The sequence below is a fragment of the Kogia breviceps genome, chromosome 3 (assembly GCF_026419965.1).
Source record: "Kogia breviceps isolate mKogBre1 chromosome 3, mKogBre1 haplotype 1, whole genome shotgun sequence".
In the NCBI taxonomy this organism is placed as follows: Eukaryota; Metazoa; Chordata; class Mammalia; order Artiodactyla; family Physeteridae; genus Kogia; species Kogia breviceps.
In genome coordinates this window covers 8598140-8608499 of record NC_081312.1, presented here as the reverse complement: position 1 = coordinate 8608499, position 10360 = coordinate 8598140, and positions in this window count along the sequence as shown.

Below are 10360 nucleotides of genomic sequence, written 5' to 3'. Positions count from 1 at the left end.
GCGGGTTTGTGCCCCGGTCCGGGAGGATCCCACATGCCGCGGAGTGGCTGAGCCCATGAGCCATGGCCGCTGAGCCTGCGCGTCTGGAGCCTGTGCTCCGCAACCGGAGAGGCCACAACAGTGAGAGGCCCACGTACCACACACACACACACACACACACACACACACAGACACACACACACACACACACACACACACAAATGCTCTAAATTATCTTTTGAATTCTCTATCACACAGACGCAGTACCTGGAGCATTCAGATGGAAGGGGATGATCTCCTTCTAGGGTTATCAAAAAAGAGGCTGTGAAGGGAGCGAACTGTGAAGTGAGCTTGACGGGGGGTAGAATCTGGTACCTGGAGAGAGGGAGAAAGGGCTGGTAGAGGCAGAACCACAAACACAGGTAGAAAGCGTGGGCTGCAGGTGAAAGGATATCTACTGAACGCTTAATGCTTCAGCGCCTTTCTTGCTGCGAGGGTCCCAGCAGTGAACCTGAGAAAGTCTGTCTTCCAGGAGGCCGTGACAACAGGGCCAATAATTAGGACAGTGTCACAGTGTAGGATGATCCACCATCAGGTGAGAGCAGGTGCTCTCTGAGAGCAGAGAGAAGGAGTGTCCAGCCTGGGGTGCTGGGAGGGGATGGCTCGAGAGGGTTTCCTGGAGGAAGAGACATAAAAGCTGAGTCCCAGAGGACAAGCAAAATGGGGGAAAGGAGTGTTCCAGAGAAAAGAAACTAATCAGAGCCGGAGACAGGATGGTTCATAGGTTAAGGAGGAGGAGGAAGGAAGGAAGGAAGGAAGGAAGGAAGGAAGGAAGGAAGGAAGGAAGGAAGGAAGGAAGGAAGGAAGGAAGGAAGGAAGAGGCAGCCCTGGAAGGATTTGAGGTTTGAGGAGGATGCAGGTGTTGGGTGGATCTATGATGGTCAAGGGCAGGGGGGAAGCCTGAAGGTGCTCCACAGGCTTTGAGGGCCTGGCTGGAGCCAGGAGGCATGCATTTCTTATGTGAATTACTCTAGCCAAGCTCAGCGGGCCCAAGAACGGCCGACAGTGGATTGCTCCAGAGTTGAGCATTGTCAGATGGGCAGCCAACATTCAAGAGTGTTGGAGATTCTGGTTATACTATGGGAAATGGCTAAATTGGGGGAGAAAATGAACATAGGAGATGAGGGAAGCAGAGTGATGTTGATATGGTTAAAGAACAGGGTAGCAGGCGTACCTAGATGAGAGGGCAAGAAAAATAGGAGGCTGTGGCCACAGAGTAAGAAGGTTTGCACAGAACATTCCAAAGGTGGGGCCATCCCAGGAGATGACAAGGACCAAGGGCGGCCATGGCATTGCATGGTTGAAATAGAAGGACAAGACAGTCAAAGACTAGCAAGGTGAGGGATGGGTTATCAGGCAGGCAAGATGATGGAAGGACCTGGGGAGGAGAGGCCAGTGGGCCAGGTGCCAAGTCCAGTCTCCATGGAACAGTGCGGGAGGGGGGCAGAGCAGCCTCTCCTGCTGCACGGGAAGGGCAGGTCTTTATGGGACAGCAGCAAAGACCCAGATTCATTCAAGAAATGGAAAGGATGCCAGTGTTGCTGGAGGCTGGTGATGGAGAAGCTGACAGGGGCTGGGCCACCAGGCCCTCATAAGCTATCGGGGACAACACTTTGATCAGTGCCCCAGCCCCTGTAGGTTTCCTGGAGAGCAGAGAGAGGCTCAGGTGGCCTGGATTTAGGTCAACAAGCAGGATCCCATCTCCACATGTATCTAATCTGGACCACATGGTGTTTAACAAATATTTAAATTCCATACAAAAAATCCATCTTTGGGGCTTCCCTTGAACACTTGGAAGCTCTTACAATGCTGAATCTGCACTCATTCATTCATCTGATATTTACTGAGCATCTGCTTTTGCCAGGCACTTAAGTAGGGAACTTAAGCAGGGAACAAGACAGAGGAGCATCCCTGGTCCTCTTGGAGCTGACCTCCTGGGGCTTCCCCAAGGCACCAGTAGCAGCGCCCCTGCTGACAGAACAGGCCTCTTCCCCAGGGGCGGAGGCTGGGCTCACTCGGCTTGCTTGCCTCCAGCACAATGCAATTTCTGAGCCCCTGCACAGGAATCCAGTGAGCAAAGCCCTGTAACAAAGTGGCCAGAATAGGCAGAAGTTATCAGGCAAGACGAGAGAGAACATCCAGTCTCTTGTGCAGTGACCCCAATATGCCCTCTTTCCTTCTTTCTCAGCCCCCGCTTTAAAGCTGTAGCTGACAACAATCCTTATAGGGCTTGTAAAGAACAATCCCACGTTCTAGAAGAGTGTGCTGGCCTGAGAAATCAGAACATTGTTCATTGGCCTGAAGTTCAACAGTAGACTGAACAGTTCACATGAGCAAACTTCAACAGTTTGCTCTGATAAGCAAACACCTGACTTATGGAATGCCCGTCACATTTACCAAAGGACAGTGCACGGTCCTACAGCAGGACAGAAATTGGCAAACCCCACAATTAGGATTCTGTTGTTCTTCTACTGGGAAGGCCAATAATTCATTTGCAGATGAGGAAATTCCTGCCTTGGTTAAAAGGATCAATGCTGAGAGAGACATTAATATTTTTGAGTTCCCATGAGTTGACACGCCTGCCTGGAATGTTTCACACCTGGGTCCAGGCCCAGGCCTCACCTTGTAGGGCTAACTAACACCTGGCATGGCGGGTTAGCAAGGGGCTCCTAGCATCCCCAGCTCCAGCGCCCCAGCTCCCTCCCTCTCTCTTTCTCTCTCTCTCTCTCTCTCTCTCTCTCTGAAGGGCAGAGGGCAGACATGGAGCTTCTTCTCCAATCCACTTCCAGCTTTGGGCCTGTCATGTGGGTCCAGGGCTGCTGGCCTCCCTCCCCCACCGCATCCACCATCCTATCCATCACGGGCACTGAGCAGCGTTAAGCCCCCCTAAATCCCAGCCTGGGGAGACTCTCGGGTGTCACAATAGACACGGGCAGTTTCTTGTTCTCCAGAGGTGAGTCACAAGTTTGATAAAGAGCAGATGGGAAGTTCCCTCCTATGACCTAGAAGAGGCTTTAAATATCATCAAAATGAGTACATGTCAAACTGGTGCCATCTGAATAAAAGCTGAATGTCAGCTTCCTGGCTGTGTACCACACTGAGGTAAGATGTTCACTGAGGGATACTGAGTAAAGAGTACGAGGGATCTATGAATCTAATAACAAGTTTTAAAAAGAAAATATCATCATGCTCAGCCCCTCCATTTCACAGACAAGGACACCAAGGCCCAGAGATGGGTGGAGAATTACCCAAGGTTACCCAGTGAGCTGGACTCCTGGGGCAGGGCTCTGTCCAGACCAGGCATGCCCACGGGGCTGGGAGTTCAGAGAAGAGACCTGAGTGCCAGGGATGCCACCATTTGAGTTGCCTTGATGGTGGCAGAGCTCCCTGTGTCTGGGGTCGGATTTCAGGCAGTGAGCAGGAGGCCAGGCTTACTTTCCAGGAGTTTCGGGAGACAGAAAAGTATCAGAAGGCCGTGCCAGTCAAGGGAGGCTCTGAGCAGGGGAGTGTCATATTCAGGCCTGCGTTTCAGAGAGAGATCACTTCACTAGAACATGGATGATGGCCTGAAGAGCGTATCGGTCATCTACTGCTGCATAAAAAGCACCCCCAAACTTAATGATTTAAAACAAGCACCTTAGCTTGCAGTTCTGTAGTTGACCACTTGGGCTGGGTTCAGCTGGGTGGTTTCACCCACCCACCTGTGATAAGCAGCCAGTCAGCTAGTGGCTCTGCTTCTGGGGGTTGAGCAGGGGGGTGCTGTAGGCACAGAGCTGACCTCCGATAGAGTTAAGAACGACAGTGGGATAGGCGTAATTACGGTCAGCTGCGGAGCACCCCACCCGTGACCTTCCCCAACTCAGACAGAATCAGAGCAGCTAATTCATTCAGTGCTTTGACTACACATACTGAGTGTTCAATTCAGGCCGGGTGTTGTGCGAGGCATAGGGTTGCAGGGTAAATAAGACTTTTCATACCTTCAGAGAGTTCACAGGATGTGGAAGAGATCAGCCAGTGCAGCTTGTTCAATTTACTGACGGAAAAACTGAGGCCCAGAATGCTTTGCCCGTCCCGTGGTGACACCATCCATGTGGCGTCTGGGATCAGGGCCAGCTCTTCTCCTGCCATGTCCAGTCCTTCAGCCCTGTCAAGTGGCTCCCTGGAAAACCTTGTCTTTCCAATGGAAGTGCCTTTGCCCAGTGTTGATGGAGGCAGTGAGAGGGGCGGGAAACCCTTCCTCACTCTTCCGCGCGATACACGACTGCTGCTCTCCAACAATTCTAGTTCCCTGTCCTTCTGGGAAGTGGGAGGGTTGAACTTCCTCACCCTGTTGAAGCTATAGAGTGGCCTTCGCACTTCTTTGGCCAATGTGAGGGCACCGGTGTGTCACTTCTAGGCAGGAGCATTTAAGAGCACAGTTCTCTGTGACCTCCTTTCCTCGGCCATAGCAAACCCTGGGGACTTGTGTCAAGGCCCTGGTGTCATTAAGATGTACAGCCCATCAGCCTGGACCCCTGAAGGACTAGAAGAGCAGGGCCCCTGTGTTAAACATGCAGCATGAGTGAGAAATCAACCTTCGTTGCTTTTAAGCTACAGAGTTGGGGGATGTTTTTTACTGCAGCAGAACCGAGCTCATCCTCACTGATTCACCAGGTTTCAATGAGGAGGGACTGCTCCCTAAACTCTGGGCCTCTTGCCCACTCCTTACTCCTCTCCAAGGAAGCAAAGTGATTTATCTGATGGATCAGTTTCAAAAAAGAAAAAAAGAACTGCGCCTACAGAGTGCAGTTCCCTCCTCCGTACTCACTCTTTGGGAAGTGCTGTCGGCAGACCCCGGGCTTCTCTCAGCCATGAGGTTCTTCCTCAAAGGCGGGAAACTGTCAGCACTGTCTGGGCCTGTGTGGGGAAGTCAGCCTGATTCTGGGATTCAGAACTAAGAAGCCCATTGTTGGCACACGCCTGAGTGACACTGTCCAACCGAGTTCTTCTCAGTAACAAAGATAGCGTGGTGGCCCCAACGCTGACTCCTGTTGCCTCCTTCAGTTCAGAACTGAGGCAGGAAAACAGGAGTGTCCTCAAACCCCCGCTCCTATTACCTTGCATCCCTTACTCCATGGGACTCAAGTTCCAAACATCTTGCATAAAAACATGAAAGCCTGTCGGTGAAATGCAAATCTGATTCTTGAGAGTTTTCACAAAATACCTTAGCAAGGTTGATGCAGGGTTCTTGGTGCTAAGGACCTTTGGGCCCAGATAGCTCTTTGTTGTGAGGGCTGGCCTGGGCATTGTAGGATGTTTAGCGGCATCTCAGGACTCTACCCGCTAGATGCCAGGAGCATCTGCCCTCCCCCAGTGTGACAACCAAAATGTCTCCAGATACGACCAAATGTCCTCTGGGAGCAAATCATCCCCCATCCCCAGCTGAGAACCACATTTTGGCTGATCTGATCCAGTTACTCAACAAAGACCTCTAGGAAAGGCTAGTGATCTGGGGGGACTTCTTGGAGGGGGTAGAATTTCAGCCCTTGAAGAATTGAACTGAGCAAAGGGAAGGGGAGAAGCCATGGCACTAGGAAAGTGTGAGCAAAGGGAGGCTTGGAGGCTGGCACGCTTTGAGATGGGGGGTGGGGAGCAGGGACTGCACAGACACCAGCTGGAATGATTAAATGGCCAAACACAGAGAATCACTCGGCATCGCACATGCAATAAATGTTCGCTAATAGCATCACAGCTGAAGCTCTCCTCCAGTCCAAACAGTGACATCCCTTTAGAGCAACTAGCCAGCATTGATTCTGGCATCATTCCCAGTGTGTAACAATAAATACCCCTCACCTACGCCCTGTGGCTTCTCCCAATGTTATTTCCCCCACATCATACTATAGCCAACCGTGTGATGGGGGTGGAGGGGCGAGTAAGACCGGGAAAGAGGGAGCAAAGGGAAGAATGTGATTCAGTCATTATGAGCAAAATATCACATTTTAAGGAAAGACAGGGTCCGGCAGACCTGGCTGAGACGGAGGCCACTGAGATGAGCATGGAGGTGCATGGGTCATCCTGTCTTTATTTAAAATGTCACTCTTTTTGTTCATCATGGGTGTTTGGCGTTCATTTTGAGTTTTGAAAAACTTTGCATTGAATTATTATCTTGATTACTGCCGTGCTCCTGTACTCACACCCCCTTCCTTAAACTTTGTGCTCAAGGCGAGGGCCTCAGCTGCCACACCCTAGCCCCGGCAGGATTCAGGGCTGGGGCTGCATTCCCAGTAGAGGAATGAATTCGCAGAGAAGCTTAAATAGGCTTCTGTTTCAGACTCACCTTTACAGACCTCCTGCTGGGAAAACACAACAAAAATCTTTATCTGAATATAAAGCACATTTCTATCGTCTCAGGCCCCAAATATTCCCTTATCAACCTGTTGTGAAAACTGCACCAGGGCAACTTTCACAAGCCTTGGGGATTGAGAGAGGGGCTGGCTGTGCTTTACCCCTCAACCCAGTATTTACAGGGAGAAATTAATTGTGAAATCAAATGACATTTTTATTTTAAATTTAAGCCATTTCCTCGACCAGGAGGACGCTGCCACAGACTAGCCTTGTGAAAGGGTAGGGATAGTTAGGATTTTTCCAAAACCTTCCCACTGTGTGCGGGGGTCAGAATTTGCGCAGGCTCAGAGGGGCTGCAGAGGCTTTGTAGGGGGCAAAGGCTAGAAACCAAGTTCCACTCAGGAGGGGAGCGGGCGCGCCCTGCTGGCCTCGAAGGAGGAGTGCTCTTTCCCCAGAAATGTTTCTGCACAAATTTTCAAAGCAAGTCCTTGAATGGGTTACAACAGATCGGTTACAAAGCTTAACAAACGTGAAAAGGCAGCAATTTCTCTTGAGCCCTGTTGGTGGGTATGTCAGTAGGTACAACTTCTATAAGAGGGTAATTGGCAAGAGCCACTCAAATTTTAAATGGGTTGTCACATATCATTGATTCAGTATTTCCCCTGGTAGAGATCCATCCAACAGATAAACTGAGACAGGCTGATCTTGGGTGACCTCGGCCAGCAGCAGCTTGAAGCAGGGTTTCAGTTCCCAGCCAGTGCTTGAGGTCAGGTCGCGGCAGTGAGAGCACCGAATCGTAGCCACTAGACCAGTGGTCAGTGACAAGGCCCCGGCCCTACGGCTTTGCAGAAAAAGAATTCCCACAAAGAAGGAAAGTAGTGAAACAAGTACATTACTTATTAGGGAAAAAAAGTACAGTACATGTGGATAGAAACACAGGCAGTCTCAAAGAGAGAGTCATGCCCTCATAGCAGTTTGAATCACCTTTATGGGGCATTTCTACTGGATTTCCTTTCCAATCATTTTGATTTGCCTGGTTCAAAAAGTCTGTATTTGGTGTATCTCAGGATCTTCCCACATGTGCATGTGCATCTCTTAGCCAAGATGGATTCTACCAAAGAGGACTATGGGTAGATTTAGCCACTTAGCAGCACTTCCCTTTTGACCTCCAAGGAGCCTTTCTGTGCATGCGTAGGTGGGGAGGTCTCCTGACTTTGAGAATGAGGAGGATGTGGTCTCTTACCTTCTATCTGCGCGGGGCCAGCCTCCTCTCTCAATTGTCCCGTTATTCTTGTCTCGAGTGTCGGTCCACAGGACCAAACTCAAACTGTTTGCCCCGGGGGCCCATCTATCTCCTGCCTCGAGGCTGGAACCTGGGACCCTTTGCTGCATATGCTGCAATGCTTGCACCAGGACAAACACCTCCTCAAGCTACATAATACAAAGAATCTATAAGAGACTAAAAAATAACTGCGGGTATGCACAGTTGGGGCTAATTCTGGACAAAAGATACAAAAAGAGCAAAAAACACAACTGCCAGTTCTGAGGAGCTGGGAGCAAATGCAGGGTACTTCCCCTGCACTCAACACCACCAAAGCGGTGGGCAACCCACCTAAGCCACCCTCTAGCCTGACCCTTGGACACACCCCTACCCTCACCCCTACCCTCACCCCATATAAGGAATCAGCTGGCCACCCTCAGGGAGCGAACAAGGGGACCTGTTACTAGTTCTCAATCCCCCCTGTGACCACAGGGGCCCCAATAAGTCTTTTGTCCAAATTTCTTGTCTGGCCTCTAGTCAATTTCTGTTGACTGGGGAAGGCCAAGAACCCTGATTGGTATCAAAACCACTGAGAAACTGAGGTGCAGCTAAGTTCAGTGACTTGCTCAAGGTCAATCCTTGGGGTAGAGAGTCGGCTGAAACCCTAGCTCAGCAAATAAGACATAAAGACTAAGAAGATGGCTTTCAAAATGAAATCTGGTATGAAGGATTAAGGAGGGTTTTGAAGAAAATAATATTTTAAAGAAAATGGGTCTGGGATGAGGGGAAGTAAGTAAAACTTCAGTTTAAACTGAAATGGAGAAGAAAGGGAGGTATTTATTTGGCCTTAGAAGTGCTTCTTGTAAATGAAAAGAGGATTTCTAACTATAGAGCTATGACTTTGATATTGATTTTTAAATAGCGTATTTGGGGGGGTGGGATTGTGCTTAACTTTTACTAAGTGTTAAGTGTTTTTTGAGTTGTAGCCTTGAGGTCTCCATCACTCTAAAATAAATGGGCCTGGGCTTCCCTGGTGGCGCAGTGGTTGAGAATCCGCCTGCCAATGCAGGGGACATGGGTTTGAGCCATGGTCCGGGAAGATCCCACGTGCCGCGGAGCGGCTGGGCCCGTGAGCCATGGCCGCTAGGCCTGCGCATCCGGAGCCTGTGCTCCGCAACGGGAGAGGCCACAACAGTGAGAGGCCCGCGTACCGCAAAAAAATAAATAAATAAATACATTTTAAAAATTTAAAAAAAATAAAAATAAATGGGCCACATCTGGGCTGACAAATGCTCACATTAGGTTTTGGAAGCAACGGTAGTACTTGGCAACAAGCAGTCGTGTTTTCCTTTACACCTCAGTGAAATCTAAATTTAAAAGAATGTTCTACCCTCTTCTGAAAGCCTTAGAAATTCTTACTGTAAGGCTGTGCTAATGCTCATTTTTCTCAGCAAACCCAAAACCCAAAAGACTTTGCCTCCAGCACCCTCCTTGACTTGTATTTCCAGATGCCACCCAAGATGTCCCCTTCAACTCAAATTTCCCTGAAACCAGTCCATCCTGCACATCAGGCTAAAAAGGGAAGCGGCTCCCCCAGTTTTCCCAAGGCTGCACCAGATCTGTGTTTAACGCCAGGGAAGCAGATGTCTGGATGGCAGTGAAAGAGGAGACCAGGTGGTGTCTTCAAAAACCAGGAATTCCATGCCACTCTCTCACTTCGTCACAGCTTACCCTTCCCCCTCCCCATGGACATATATACACTACCAAATGTGAAACAGATAGCTAGCAGGAAGCAGCCACATGGCACAGGGAGGTCAGCTCGGTGCTTTGTGACCACCTAGAGGGGTGGGATAGGGAGGGTGGGAGGGAGGGAGACGCAAGAGGGAGGAGATATAGGGATGTATGTTTATGTATAGCTGATTCACTTTGTTATACAGCAGAAACTAACACACCATTGTAAAGCAATTATACTCCAATAAAGATGTTAAAAAAACAAACAAACAACAACAACAAACCAGGAGTTCCAATTCTAAAACTGCTCTGAGCAGCTTCTGCTCCTTTCTTCGGGTAAAATGCCATTCAATTCCTCAGAAGCAAAACAAATTGATTTCCATTTGTAAGGAACACATGGCTGGAATGATTAGCTGTGTCTGAGCAGTTTTATATTAGAGTTTGATGTATTCCCACCGGGTTCTGAGCTCCCCCAAATCGAGGACCAAATCTTTCATCTCTGGCCCAGGGCATTGCTCATAGTAGGCATTCGGGAAACAGTAACAATATCTAACACTTAGATGGTACTTACTCTGTGTCAGACACTGTTCTGATTAACTCACATAATCCTCATAACAACCCTATTATTAGCTCCATTTTATAGAGGAGGAAACTGAAGCACAGAAGGGTTAAGCAACTTCCCCAAGGCCACACAGCTAACAAGTAATGCAGCCTGGGTTCACACCCAGGCAGTCTGACTCAAAAATATATTTTCTTAGCCACTATACCAGCGGTTCCTCAACTTGTCTGCAATTAGTCACCTAGGGAGCTTCAAAAGTACACCTTCAAAAAGTACATTTAATACATTATATTGTGATTTAATTGGTCTCGGGTGCGGTATGGGTTTTGGAATTTTTAAAAGCTCCTTAGCTGATTCCTCTACATGGACTCATTTTGAGAACCACTACATTATACTGTCCTGCCTCATTACTCAGCAATGTTTGCTGAATTTGATGTGTTTGCTAC